The following is a 15,880-nucleotide window of genomic DNA, read 5'->3' as shown; positions in this document are numbered from 1 at the left end:
ATGGGCTCGTATGTTCTAATAACCGGGGCCACTGCTGAGGTGGACGCGACATGTGTTGTTGCCAACTGGCTGGCCAGCTCTTTTCTGACATTTTCTGACACATTTCATTTCGCGCGAGTTCATTTCTGGCAGCTTCGTCCGCCAAAGTATTGCCTGTATTACAGCTTTGAGCTGTTCTGGGTCGATCGCCATTTCAGGGGGATTCGCGGTTACGTATCTTAGGGGGGAAGCTTGATTTTCGTTATCAGACTCTGAGTCTGTGGAGTACGGTTTACTATTTCTGTACCGTGAGAATGTGGGCTGCATGAGCAGTCCAATTCACTCGGATATGCAAAAGCTGCCTGTGTGGGTAGCAGTTGACCAAAGACAAACAACAACAAAAAAAAATAAAGACAAAGACTGCAGCGTCGAATGTCGCGCTTATATCGAACGGAAACAAAAAACAACAATAACAAATGAACGTATGCGCTGTTATGAAGAACAATTATATTATTTTTTTATTCCCATTGACACGAGACCATGTTTCAGTGTACCTGCTGGTTATTAATTTATTTTATTACTAAAATTTTACGTTTCTGTGCAGACTTAAAATGCATTTAGCATCGGTTCCCACTCACATAATTTTTTCTGGTGTATGTGTTTGTTTGATCACTAATTCCCTTCACTTTTCCCGCGCCGCTGTCGTAAATTTCGTAAATTTCTCGCTGTGTGCGCGTTGTTGGTGATGGTGGTGGTGGTGGGTGGTGGTTCCTACCACTAGTTGAGCGCCAATTAAGATGATTATGATGGAAGGGGGACTACCCTTCTTAACTGCTGGCCTAGGGACTCAGTCAGTTTTATTTTAATAAAAGAATAACGGCTATTGCCGGAGTTGTTCTCATATGAGCTTGTGCTCTTTATTCAATGAGGCTTCAAAACGAACTGAAATATAAAAATGATTCTTAAAGCTAACAAAAGAATCGCAGCGGCCACGCAAATATGCTGTGATTGCCGTCTGCGCACAAGTTTCCGGCCCAATGCCGGGTCAGCACTTTTGACGTTTTTATATCATATTTCGCACACTGAGCCAACTGTTCTAGTACGTTGGCTTGTGTTAACTTATATATACGAAGAACGCCAGGGAACGAAAAGAACAAACTAACGGGACTGTTGCGTGTTAATTTCAGCATGTGCCGGTTTTGAATTTTTCTTATTTTAATTAATTTATAAGTTGTTGTTTTTTTTTTTACCTCGTCGCCAATGTAATAATTCAGTAGTTTAGTCTCCGTTTCAATACACTTTATTTCACAGTTGGTTTTATTACTTATTATTAATTTACAATGATTATTCTAATACGTATGTTCGCATTCAACTCCATTGATCGACTGACTCTCTCTCTCTCCAGCCCGATCGCTCGTCTCTCTGCTTATGTTAGATTAATCGGGAGAGCGTGAGTTGCGCTCATCTTCCTCTCGCACCGGTGCCCACAGATTCTATATCACCAGCAAACTGATCAATGTCTTGCTCGGCTTCCAGGGGGCTAGAAAACCGGTATGGGAACAAACATATTTTATGTACCTCGCCCAGTTGGTCCCATTGCTTGTAAGCCAACACGGTCGCTCCAGGTGTTGTAGCTGAAAGATGAAGGAGCACCGGACAGATGAGAGTTCTGGAAGTGCCTCAGCTGTTATCATTGATTGGGATATCCTTTTTGTGATGGCAAAGTCAATCAAATCTGAAAGCTTCATGGGATCTGCTGGCCAGTATGTAGGCGCTCCCGGGGAAAAATAGTTAAGATTGAGTTGCGGTTTGATGATTGCGTTGTACAGCTGTTTTCCTTTAGGGTTCCTATCCGAGATCCCCAGTACATGTGCGTGGCATTCCAATCGCCAGCTGCAACAAACCTTTCACCAAACGAGTCAATAAGTGTTGTGAATTTTTCCTCAGAGATTGTGAAGCGAGGTGGGCAATAGACAGCAGCCAGAGAGAGAGCACCGTTATGGCATTGGAGGTTTATAGAGGTACATTGTAAGCAGTCTTCTTGCCAATTACTAAGAAAGTGGTGCATAATCGCTTCAACGGCAATAGGCTGCTGTTGCATGTTTTGTGTGTTTACTTGTTTATTTATTTGGTGAATTTTATGCTGGATGCTGGAGGTGACTGCTGTCGGTACTTGGATCCCTGATTTTAGTACACTTGCAAGGGAAGATTTTGGCATTGTTCGCTGACTGGCAGACGAAGGGATGTTAGTTGTAGTCGGTTCCATTACTTTGTGAGTTGTTGGTGTGATACGATCTCGAGATAGGATAGGATGGTTATATATAGGATATTGGCTTATATATAGGATGTACTTCATTTTTGTTGTTTTTCTGACTCGATGGCTCCAGTTCGACTTTAAAGAGTGGATGTGCTCAAAAAATGTATATTAGTTGAAATTTAATATTCTGTTTGTTGAGTTGGAGTTAACTTTACTTTATTTTTGTATAGCAGCGCTTGCATTCTCGTTCCTCTTTGTTTGTGTGTGTGGTGAAAGTTTCGCAAGTGGAAATTATGCAAAATACGTGGGGAGCTGCAAAATATTATTACACAGTTAGCAAATGCCATCGCAAACCCAGAAAACAATGAGACTACATTGGCTAGCAACGAAATTGCTAACATATTTGCACGGCGAGTGGAACTTTTTAGAGGAGTTCCGAAACAACCCACATCACTATGCCCCCTCCCCAATAGCACAAAATACAGAAGAAAAACATATCTCGAACTTAGCTCAGCCCTACAAATATTAAAAGGATGTGCTCCAGGTCTTAATAGAGTTTCATATCAAATGATCAAAAATAGTTTCACCGCAACAAAAAACAGAATAACAAAACTATTTACTGAAATATTCAATAGCCACATACCACAAGCCTACAAAACAAGTCTAATTATCCCAATCTTCAAACCGAAACCCGACGAAACTAAAACTTCTTCATACCGACCCATCTCTCTCAACTGCTGTATAGCAAAAACGATAGATAAAATAATAGCGAAAAGACTCTGGTGGCTAGTGACATATAACAGTCTAATTAACGACAAACAATTCGGATTTAAAAAAGGCAAATTGACTTCGGACTGTCTACTCTATGTAGACTATCTCATAACGAAGTCAAAAATGCACACCTCCCTCGTCACTCTTGATTTTTTAAGAGCCATCGATCGAGTAGGTGTGCACTCCATAATCCAGAAATTGCAGTAATGGATAACGGGCCCCAAAATAAAAAAAAGTACATCAAAAACTTAATGAGTAACAGGAAAATAACTCTCCGCGTTGGCCCGCATACATCAAACCCATTACCCCTATTCAACGGAATCTCCCAAGGTTCACCCATATCCGTGATACTATTCCTCATAGCAATCAATTAAATCAATCAAAATTATCTAACATCATATGCCTTTATGATTTTTATTTTTTAGTTTTTGTTTTTACAAAATCACATTTAGTTTTGTTTTGCAATTTAAATTATAAACTATGTATTTTAAGCGCAAATAATATTAAGAATACAAAGAAAGTGTGTTACTGCATTTATGTTGTACAACGCAAAATGATGGCCAGCGCAGTCGCCAGAAAAAGGATAGCGTCTTCTAATTTTGTATAACGCTGAAATGATTTGTGCACGTTATATGGCGAATACGTTTTCAGACAGCGCCGAACCAAATCTCTTCATGGTTTCGTCTGCGTTATTTATTTGCACCTTTTTGTTTTTTTATCAATCAATCTTTGATTTGGATTCATAAGTAGCTAACGCCCTCACAGCGACATCAAAATAAACCCATACATATAGGTAAGTGTAAGGGGATCTGTGTTATATGTACAAGTTGCGTGCCGTCGCTCGTTTTTTCTTTTGTTTGTGGTCAGTAGATAAGCGCACACAGGACAAATACAAACTAAAGTCATAAAGTAAAATAGTAATAAGCATAGGGTTATAAAAACAAAAAAATGTACAAAGCAAGAGGCAGAAAAACAAAAATGGGGAAAAGTTTTGACTTAACTTTAGGATGATTAGTTTAGTATATATGTATGTATATATAGCACTAGTGTGTAGCAAAATATATAACTGATCTCCACCAGGGAATCGATTTGTCGGTTTGTTAAGTTCTATGTGTGTATGCATGTTTATGTTAAGACATTAGCTTTATAATACGACAAATCGAGCCGATCGCCGATTTATGCAATCTTTACTTAAAGTCATCCGATTGGAGTATCTCAAAATCGCTCTCGTCCAACGAATCCAGGGCGGTGACAATGCGCTGCTGGTCACGATCTCGACTTGCATCCGTGCCATCGCTGGTACCGACTGCAGCACCTGCTCCCCATTGCACCAGGCCGGAAACAAGGCTGGACAGGAGCTTCCCGCTGTTCGCAGGAGCGCCTGAGCCTGCGTTTTCACATCCGTGCCAGCGGTTATCTGAGGGTTGCCAGCGGTATCTATGGTGTTGTGATCGGGGAACTGCAGCCCCTTTGACAGGCTTTCCTCCGACGAGGAGGAGGTGGTGGACATGCTTGAAGTGACCTTTTCGGAAGTTCATATCTTCGCTCTCTTTGGCCAGCTGCTCCTGTGGCTGCGGCTTCTCCTGCCTCTTCGGCGCCAGCGGAGCTAATTCCTCGTCTTCATCTGTGGAATGCTCGTCAATCTCGGGTATTGCATCCGGAATGAGGAGCTCCGACGGTATATCGTCGCTGCGATCGTCATCGTCCTCGTCTTCCAAGTTTTTGTAGTTCAGCTTGTCCGACCACTGAAAGTCCCTGTCCTCGATCTTCAGCAGCTTGAGGGTGTACTTGGTGGAGACTAGTGCGGAGACGACCAGGATGGTCAGTACCAGCGTGGATCCGGAGATAAGGTGACCGTGCACTGCGAGGGTGCCCAAGCAACCGCTGCTGGCCAAGCAGAACATGCTGGGACTGCTGTGGCGCCAGTTGTCGATCCTCTGCCGCCAGGTGTTCATCTTGCCGCGCAGCTCGTCCGTAGGCACAACGCGGAAGCCTGGACAAGTAGTCCAGGAATAGCACGCCCAGCGGTCGGGCCCATGCCATTAAGACGACTGTGACCACGGATGACGCTATGCAGTGAAACGTGGACCTTGACGGACGGGGCAGGACTTGGAACATTTTGTATAAGAGTAGCACCAAGATAGTACTTTGCGAATCGCTTTTGTGGACTGTGATTTCGATTTTCGGCTCCCGCGGTTGGCGGACTGAGTTACTCTCTTTACGATTTTAGGCGACTTTCGGTTCCGTTTCGCTGTCAAGTTTCCCTTGTTGTACGACACAATCACTTTACCGTTAGGCCAGGTTCTGGGTCAGCTGTGCGTGTGTTCTGAGTAACTGTTATCGGTTTGCTCTCTTTGCTTTCGTCCCTCTTTTATTTCATCCCTATGCTTGCTCTTTGTTGAAAATGCGCGACTATAGCTGGTGGTATCCAAAAAGACTTTCGAATATATTATGCTGACTCCCGAATTCCAAGCAAATTCGATTGCGCCACAACAAAAATCAGCGCAATGAGAAATAAAATTTAATGCATACGCCGACGACTTCTTCCTTATAAAAAATGTCAACAAAAACACAAATACAAACTTTAGCTTTGACAACCTAATTAACGATATAGAAAATTGGGGTCCTAGTCTGGGGCATCGCTATCCCCATCCAAATGCCAACACCTCCACATATGCAGTGTTTAGCTATTGAGCTTTTTCAATAGCTGTTGCGAATAATAAAACCGAAGAAAGTTTGCTTTTATAACGACAGTTTTTATTTTGCGAATTGTTATTATTCTACGATAGCGATAATCGAATGCGTAAGTTTAGTCTTTTCCGAAACACGAAGAATTGGCAACTGGCGGGCAGGCAGCCGAAATGCAGCGCCCAAGCTTAACGTAGGTGGCTAACAACAACAAACAAGGAATGAGCGCCGTACAGATAAATGCGTGCGAGAGCAGCGGTTTGCACTATGGGCATCGCAACTGCTACCACTGATTAATTTGACTTATAATATTAAAGAATATGATTAGTCTACTGCACAGTTTTGGCGGCTGCATGACCCAACATGCAGAAAACACCACTGCACATGCAAGATAAGCTGCAACAACATCCAAATTCCTACCGTTACTTCCTTAAAAGTTCTAGGAATGACCTATATTATATAACTATACTATATACTATATATATAAGCCTAGTGCTCTTCCACAATAAATAACTTACTTTACGAGTCAAATACTCTCTCTTTAGAAATGAAGCGAGACCTTCAAATAGCCAAACTATCCCAAAACACACCAATTCATATGTTCGTCAAGCATAAAAAACTAAAAAGAAAAAACACCAATAATAGACCAAACAATCAATCTAAGCCTAGAACTTAATCTACCCTACAAACCACTAAAACTCCATAAATACAGGCCATCATGGACCCTCTCCAATCTAATAGACACATCACTCAGAATCCATAAGAAAGAACAAATATCTCCAGGTCAATACAGAATATTATACGAACACACATATTCACTGACGGTTTAAAAATTAATTACACAATAACATTCGCCATTACAACGGAGACAGACGTCTTGAAATACGGCATACTGCCTCCATATTCATCCGTCCTCACCTCCGAAACAATCGCCATTCTAGAAGCAATAGAACTTATTAAAAACCTAAGAGGCAAATTTATTATCTGTTCCGACTCCCTATTAGCAATAGATTCAATTCAAAACACAAACAATAACAACTTTTACCCAAGCAGAATACGATCGCTAATAACGCAAGCCCAAAAGATCGTTGAACCTGTCCGTCCAAGTTCCTTCGATGGCTCCCAGTAGAATCCTCTGTTGTCGGGCATCATTGCTTTGGTAGAGCGAAATTAAGTAATCCACTCTGCTGACGAAGGAGTGAACGGTTTCTGGATCACCATTGAATACAATAATGTCTTTAATCTGCCGACGGGCTTCGGCAAGCTTGTTGTCGCGCAGCGCAACGATTTCGGGTGCGGCAATAATTGGTTGTGATATTTTTATTGTAAAATTTTTAATTTTGTGTTTAATTTTTTTCTTTTTTGTTTTGGATTTAATGCTATTTTTTTAAGTTTTCTAGTTTCACTTTTTTTAATATAAATTTTTAATTTTGGTATTTTATTATAAAATTTCTGTATTGTTCTTTTTTCATATTTTTATAAAAGTTTTTTTTTGTTTCGTATTTTACTTTTCCACTTTTTATTGGATAACCGAATTGGAATTATAATCCAAGTTGAAGAGACTTCACGACTTTATTTTGAAAATGTTTCGAGCACTGGATTATAAAATTTAACTTATTTTCCACTCGAAAGTTCTTTTTTCGGATTTTTTTTGTATCCTACCGACTGCGCCAGTAACATTAGTTGTAATATTTTTTTATTTAAATTGTACAAATGTCCCGTCAGTTGACTAAAGACAGCGCCAAGAAGAATTATTTAACGAAGGTTTTTATTGAACTTCTTTATTCGGATATCAGCTTAAGACTAAAAACCAAATGAAAATTGGATTGAGGAGAAGCTTCAGTATTTTAACAATATTTGTATTTCGGGAAAGCCTCGCTCTTGGATTCTTAAGATTGTAAAAAAAGATTCAAAGAGAGCAGTCAAATCTGTATAGGTAAGGCTTTAGGATGTTTACAAGAACGGCTAAGTGCTGCTGCAAAAGAAGTTTTTAATAGCTATTTTTCCAGCTATTTTCTTTCATTTAATGTACAATTTTTTTTTTTAATTTTTTTCAATTCCGATTTTTACCTGATTGGCTTAACTTTTATTTAATTGGCTAATAATTTCGAAAAATATTAATAGCTAGATTCAGCTATTTTTTGAAGCGATTTTTTTCAAATTTTCCATTTCCTATTTTTATTTGTATTCCGACGGGCTTGTCCACCCAGAAACGGGTTGTTTGGTAGTTCTTTTCCTTTTCCAGTTTTTTGCGGTGTGCAGGCCCTTTTTGCCTCCTTTTCTCGACCATAACTGAGTATGCCCATAGAGGGGTATACAAAAAGACACCAGAAAAAGAACCCAAACTAAGCCCACACTCTCAGATCCCCGCTTGCGCTAAGCCAGCCGCGAAGTCCGCTAGTTCAGCGGGCAGAACCGCAATTTCAACTCCCATCGATCAGTTCGAGTGCAACTCCAAGAATTTAAAACCCCGAAAATCCCTCTGCAGTTCAGACTGAATTCCTAAGGGAAACCTGATCTAGCAAAAAAAATGGAATCCTCAGAACAGACTACTGCAGTATACGAGTCACGCGCAGCACAAAATGGAGAAACAATAGACAGACAACGCATCAAGGCGCGAGTTACGGGTGCCTCCGTTGGATCGGGGGTCCTCCTTTTCTCTACTCTTAGTTAGTTGCTGCCCAGGCTGATGTGATGGGAGTCAATAATGACTTTATTGTGTACTTATGATATATGTAGGTTATATATATTTGCCACTTTAAATAAATCAACTGCTCGGTTTGGTGTCAAGATCAAGAATGATGAAAGCTTTATTCTTAATGTATACGCACGGGCAAGCAGCAGTGCTTTTGATCCCGTTAGTTCTAGATAGCGAGTCTAGACGAGGACGTCGCGATTACGCAGTGTGTATGTGTGTGTGTAGGTTCATGTTAATTTCAACGTCGAGAGCGTCGCCACCACGCAGTATGTGTGAATATGTGTGTGTGTGTGTGTTCATGCCGATTTCATCATCGGGTGCAACAGAGTTTCAGGTAGCGGGGGACGAGGCTATGCTGGCATGGTAGCTCGTGATCAATATATATATACAGCGTTGGCACTTTGCTGATGTCGCCTACCGGGCGGGCTTCATAGGCGGAGGTGGTTGTTGAGGGGGGTTAATGCTGGGCATGGTAACTCCTCCCCCCCTAGTGTGGAGAGATGGCCATAACGAAGGGATAGCCGACTCGACAACGTGAGGTGTGTGGGTGGGTTGCTGGGTAAAAATCGTTTTCTGCCTTTTACAGGTTCGGAGACAGATCACAAGTATTAGTACTATGCTCAATGCAAGGTACGTAGCGGTAAAGTATTGTTGAGTTATGTAGTCCATTTTCCCGGTTGTTGCCAATGCCTCCAGGTGCAGTTTTTCGAGTGATAGGACTTTCAATGTTTTGTTATTTTCTATTCGTTCCATTGGTGGTATCTTGCTATTTGATGGTACAGTATGCAAAATGTCTACAGGGTTTGGTCGTGTCAAAATTGGAACTGCGGTTTCAGGTGTTTCCAAAATGGAATCCGCGATGTTTATTTTTGCATTCAGAGTGGATAGAAGATCCATGCCTAAGAGGCCATTGAAGTGTGGATGAAAATTGAACAAAAGAAACTTCTGATTTGACAATTCTTTGAATTGTTTAAATTTAATAGTGTCTGTGAATTCCGTAATTTGGAATGCATTAAGTACTGTATGAATGGCTATGCTTGAATTAAGTTTTTTTATATTGTCTTCTGTAATGAGGGCCGGGTTTATAAATGAATAAGTGGACCCAGTGTCTATTAGGAATTTAAGTGGTTGTGAAGGGACAAATGTTGGGGATAGCATTACATAAGGTAATGATGACCCGTGGGCTTTTTTAGTTATGAATCCGACTGGTCTTCCGAGGCTCTTTGCGGAAAATTTGTGTCGTCATTTATGTTGCACAAATTTACATTTGTGTTAGTATTGTTTCTGTATTGTTGGTGTGTTGAAGTTGGTTTTTCGTAGTTGTGGGATGTGTTTTGATTTCTCATCGATTGTCCCCCTTGCTGATGATTGGTTTGTTGGTGCGAAATGTTGCGACCATTATTATTTGATAGTTTCGGTTCTTGTTGGTTATTTTTTTGGGTATGGGCGTCCTCTGTCCGTTGGATTGTCACGGCGACGGCCCTCTACTTGTCTGTTTGAGTTTTGGAAGAAAAAACTTTGTTCCATTTGTCCGTATTCGTAAGCTTTTTCGATAGTGTCCGGGTTCCTAATTCTTATGATTGTTCTTAATGGATCCTTTAATCCGATGATAAATGCGTTGAGACATATATCATCGTAGAGGGTACGTTTAGTTGCGAGTGCATTACCCGTGGTATCCATGTCTTTAGCTATTGTTATAAGTTCGTTTCTCATTTTAATTATACTGTAAAAAAGTTTTCCCATTGTAAGGTCATTTGGGAGGGTCTGTATTTCCCTAAGTATCATCGCTTCGGTTCTCTTGCTGGTGTAGAGTCGTTTGAGATTAGTCTTGATGTCGTCCCAGTTCAATCGAGTGTCGCAAAGGGTCAAGGCATCGTCTGCTTTTCCTACGATTTTGTTGCGGACGGCTCTTAGAAGTAGTTGTCCATAAGGGGTCTTGTCTACTGATCTAATGAGGAACAGCAGTTCCTCAGCGCTAGTTATGAACTTGTCGAGATTGCTAGGATGACCTTCAAAAGTGGGGAGTTGTTCGATAAAAGCCAAAATGTCGGTTGGGTTAAGGTTGGTGTTAATAACTGTGGAAGTAGCGAAAGTAGTCGGACTTAAAGGGGCTGATGCGTTTCCCGAGTCCATGTTGTTGCTGTTGGTGGATTGTTCTACTTGTTCCCTAATTTGAGGAAGGCTGCCTCCACTTCTAAGTCCAAGTCTTCTTTTACTTTGGGTATTAAACGGAATTCTCTTTGGCATGTAGGTGTTTTTGATTTGTGTAGTCTGTGTGTTGTACTTAAAAATATGGTATATGTGTTATTGTGCTTATATACTTTTGTATACGTGTACCTATATGTTGTGTATATGTTTAGTGTAATAATGTTTTAGCTTAAATAATAAGGTGTAATTAAGTAATTGTAATCTTATATATAGATAATCTTAAAATGTAGTGTGTATTTATAATATGAATCCGTTTGTTTCTTTCTAAGTAAGTGTTGGCTCCAATGTTTGACTGTAATATATTATGTACATTAGTAAGTATAAAAAATTTATATTCAGTTTGTATAAGTAAATGAACACATGGCAGTAACACAATCCGAAGTAGTAAGTTGAGTGTATTTGTAATTTGACAAATGTTTCTCAATTGGGAACATTCGCGAACAAGTATATGGCTTTTAAGGAAAGGTTCAACCTGACACACATAGTGATTTTATTACTGATTTATTGTTTAATTTCTTTCAATGTTGTGGTCCCGGTGCCTTTTCAGCGATTGATGTACACATATTCGGCCACAACATTGAACTAGATTTATTTGTTTTGCTTATTTATGTATGGTCCCGGTGTCTCATCAGCGATTGATGTACACATATTTGGCCATAGCACTGAATGATGTTAACTTTTTATGTATGTCATAAGTGATCCCGGTGCCCTTTCAGCGATTGATGTGCACATATTCGGTCACTTTGAATGTAAAGACATTTTTTTTATGTGTGATCCCGGTGCCCTTTCAGCGATTGATGTGCACATATTCGGTCACAATAGTTTGTAATTATACTGTATGTCACTGTTGAACTTGTTTGTGTGAAGTTTTTTCCTTTTCTTCTCTTTTTTTGAGAACCATATATTTACACTTGGCTCCTCAAACTTGTTTTTTTTTTTTTCTGCCACTTGTTCACTTACTTACCCGTTTACAGAAGTGGAACGAAGAACATGAAAGGCGTTGTTAATCCTTTTAGTTCTAGTCCGGCTGCGCCAGTTACGGGTGCCTCCGTTGGATCGGGGGTCCTCCTTTTCTCTACTCTTAGTTAGTTGCTGCCCAGGCTGATGTGATGGGAGTCAATAATGACTTTATTGTGTACTTATGATATATGTAGGTTATATATATTTGCCACTTTAAATAAATCAACTGCTCGGTTTGGTGTCAAGATCAAGAATGATGAAAGCTTTATTCTTAATGTATACGCACGGGCAAGCAGCAGTGCTTTTGATCCCGTTAGTTCTAGATAGCGAGTCTAGACGAGGACGTCGCGATTACGCAGTGTGTATGTGTGTGTGTAGGTTCATGTTAATTTCAACGTCGAGAGCGTCGCCACCACGCAGTATGTGTGAATATGTGTGTGTGTGTGTGTTCATGCCGATTTCATCATCGGGTGCAACAGAGTTTCAGGTAGCGGGGGACGAGGCTATGCTGGCATGGTAGCTCGTGATCAATATATATATATACAGCGTTGGCACTTTGCTGATGTCGCCTACCGGGCGGGCTTCATAGGCGGAGGTGGTTGTTGAGGGGGGTTAATGCTGGGCATGGTAACTCGCGCAAGCCCCTCCCAGCCGCAAATTTCGTCCGATTGCCGCTTGCCTATACCGAAGTCATCGATGGCAACCACCTCTGATGGCCAACTTTCCGGGACCTATTCACGGCAGTTTATATTAACAACCCCAGGCTTGCACACCGGTCGAGAAAATGTTTCAACTCCTCACAAAAACAAGCGGCGAAGCAAAAGCCATTGTATCCAAATCCCCTCTTACGAATGAGGGCTTCAAGATCGGTTCCAAAACAAACGACGGCCACTCAAGCTCCTTTTCAACTTGAGTTCGATATCCCAACAATCTGCTCATGCTCCTAACGAACTGCAGTCCACGATTCAGAGGTGTTTTTATCAGCGCTAGGGCATTCTCAAATATCCACTGACAACTGGGATTGTCTGTTGGTTTTCTTCTGCGCGAGAAAACTGCCAAAGCTAGCCCTCTCCTTATGGGAACCGTCCTTAACGCACAAATATCTTAAGATCCCAGCTTGAGAAGAAATGAACACCTTCCTGAGGGAAAGGTATCGGATATTGGAGGCCATCGAGGATATTAAACCGACTCAGGCAGTTCAGAAAAACTTTAATCCTTCGAGACAAAGGTCAGCGCCTTACCGCCCAGGGTAGCACCTCTTACTCAACCTGAAGATCAATATCATCCTACTTTCGAGGTGGAAATCGACATAGGTACGGTATTAAATGTAAATTCAGAGAAGTCAACAAAGCGAATTCCCTGTTTTCGCAAGGTAAATTTTCGGAGGCTAAACAATTTTATAGCTGGCTTTAATTGGTCCGATCTTTACTCCTGCAACATAATGGCGGATGCGATTAATATGTTTTATACCGCAATTAAGTCATTTTTTGGCTCTTGTGTTCCGATGTACTATCCGTCAATCTCTAAACCTCCTTGGTTTAATAAAGAGTTGACACACCTAAGAAATGTAAAGTCCAGACTCTATATGCAATTTAAAAATACCGGTTCTCAGTCCATCCTTTGTAAATATTTAAGCGCTCGGTTAAACTTTACCGTGCTTAATGCTCAGTGCTACAAAAATTATTTAAACCGTTGTAAGTTCCAGTTCGCACAGGATCCGAAACAGTTTTATAATTTCGTTAACACTAAGCGAAAAACAAGTTTTTACCCTTCCTCGCTATTTTTTGAAAACACTACGGTAACATCGGATCAGGCAATAGCCGATCTATTCGCCAAGTTTTTTCAAACAACATGTTCAACTTTACCTCATTCCGAGCAACCATACTCTTATGCGGTATCTAAGTCGAATCTAATATTTTGCCCCACTATAAACGAAAGCTCACTGCTTAACGATCTTCAGCGTGTTAAACCGGTCTATTCGCCAGGTCCCGATGGAATCCCTGGCTGTGTGCTCAGATTCTGTGCGGAAGCCTTGTGCACGCCTCTACTGAAACTGTTTACCTTATCTCTGGAATCTTCACAATTCCCCTATATATGGAAGGAGTCCTTTGTGATTCTTCTGCATAATAAAGGTAGCAAACTGGATTCAAGCAATTACAGAGGAATCTCTAAATTGTCGGCTATCCCAAAACTTTTGGAAAATGTTATCACTCCTCATTTGCAGCACCTTTGTAGATCAATCATATCACCGTGTCTGGATTTATGAAACGCAGATCTACAACCACTAACCTCTTGGAGCTAACTTCTTTCGTAATACAGGGTTTCAAAAATAATCTTCAAACAGATGTTATCTACACTGACTTTAGTAGATGCAAACCGTATATTACCTCCGTATTCCTGTAGACCTCTTCAAATTAATTTACCTTTCCTAGCTAACCGTAGAACTATGCTTGGAACAGTCTTTATTTGTAAGCTTATTCATGGTGATGTTGAGAGTCCCGATTTCATTACTCGGCTTAACTTCTCGGTTCCAATTAGATTCACTAGAAACTATATACCAATTATCTTAAATCATTGTAGATCTAACTATGAGTTGCATGACCCTTACAGAGTACTATGTTCTGACTACAATAGACTTTATCCTATTATCTGTAATCTTGACTCTCTGCCGCTCTTAAAGCAATCAATTTTAACTTTTTTAGTACATAATTAGATCCTAATAACACTAATATTTATTACAGTTATGTTATTATTTAGTTACATTATTATTCATTACATTATGTTAATTTCCTCGTCTCTGTTCTCTTTTCTATAACGTGTCTATCTTCTCGCGAATCGAGCCGTAAGATACACAGCAGCGCCCCCCGGTCGGTTGGGCGGGAAGTGTGGCCGTGGGACCCGTGCGATAAAAAAAAAACAGGGCGGGTGTGACTTATACCCCATGGTGAACGATCCGGTATGATTGTGCCCGCGCTATCTCTAAATGTAAGTTGACGCGCGTTCCGGCTACATCAAAAAGAAGCTGCTACGTCTAAGTTGCTTCGCGAGAGGCCATCAGCCACGTGACTGCACGAGCACACACAGTTGTTTTACCTATAAGGCGAGGCACCATAAACTATTTTCAGGTGGGTGGATCAAATAGGCGACCCTTATTCGCTTGACACGTTGCTCAGCAAGTTATGGGCGGTGGAGAATCTACCAGTCAAGATGGTAAAAGATTCAGATTCCTATTGCGAAAGAAACTTTATCCAAACTACCAAGAACGACGCGTGCGGGTGGTATTTGGTGACGCTCCAATGCCCAAGAATTCCATATCCAATTTAGGATATTCGAGGTCAATTGAGTTTAAACGATGTCGTTCAAACTGGTCCAGTCTTACAATCCGATCTAACGATCCAGATCCTGAAGTGGCGGTATTTTCAACACGTCTTCAGTGCGGACATTGCACAATTATATCGTCAGATCTGGGTCGACCCAAAGCATACCCCATTTCAAAGAATTCTGTTCCAAAAAAGGAAGTAGATATCAGAGACTTCGAATTGTAAACTTTTACCTTCGGGTCAACTGCGCCCCGATCTTCACAATTCGAGTGCTGCGACAGCTGCAGAGGACGTCAAAATACCATTTCCAAAAGCCAGCCGCAGTCGATGCGTATACCTACATGAATTAGCAGGTAATCATCACCAGAGACTGAGCAGAGCAGAGCGCGGCAAAAGTGCATTTTGTCCTCGAACGTTTTTCCAAACTGGACAAGGCACTTCGAATTCTGGCATATGTTTGACGTTTCCTTAAGCGCTGCGACAAGGGCTCGATCCCGCCCAATTCACGGCACACTAGTGAAGAGCAAAAGTACCTGGCAGATAAAATTCCCCTTCCAATGTCCAGTCCGTTACTGAATCTATTTCGATTCATGGACCAACTCGGTCTTTTAAGGGAATGCGGATGCCTCACTGCCTCCAGAGGCCAACAATATGATGAACTCCATCTCTTATACGACTGTAGACTGTCTCGGCTTCTAATCCAATTTTCTCAACAGGTTACTCTTCACAGCGGTAGCACGCATATTTCAAATCGAAATCGGAAAATTTTTACGAATTCGATTACCGCAGCGTGCGTGCAATTTTCTCGAATTGCAACTGCTAGCTCAGTAGGGTTGTATGTTTGTCCGACCAAAGAGACATTGTTTCAGATTGGATAAGCTTAATTGGCAGCCAACTTCGATAATGGACTTCTCAAATATTCCGATTAAAAATAGTACACCGCCGAGGATCGCTTACCGTTGTCCGGGATGCTCCTTCCGGAGTCAAAGAGGACGAATA

At 41.1% G+C, this 15,880-nt stretch overlaps 1 pseudogene; it reads right to left on the bottom strand.

Annotated features, from left to right (window-relative positions):
* Nucleotides 1-4,159: 4,159 nt before the first annotated feature.
* Nucleotides 4,160-5,208, bottom strand: LOC27206307 (annotated as a pseudogene).
* Nucleotides 5,209-15,880: the final 10,672 nt, after the last annotated feature.

The sequence above is a fragment of the Drosophila simulans genome, chromosome 2R (genome assembly GCF_016746395.2).
Source record: "Drosophila simulans strain w501 chromosome 2R, Prin_Dsim_3.1, whole genome shotgun sequence".
Lineage (NCBI taxonomy): Eukaryota > Metazoa > Arthropoda > Insecta > Diptera > Drosophilidae > Drosophila > Drosophila simulans.
This window is presented reverse-complemented; position numbering and strand designations above follow the sequence as displayed.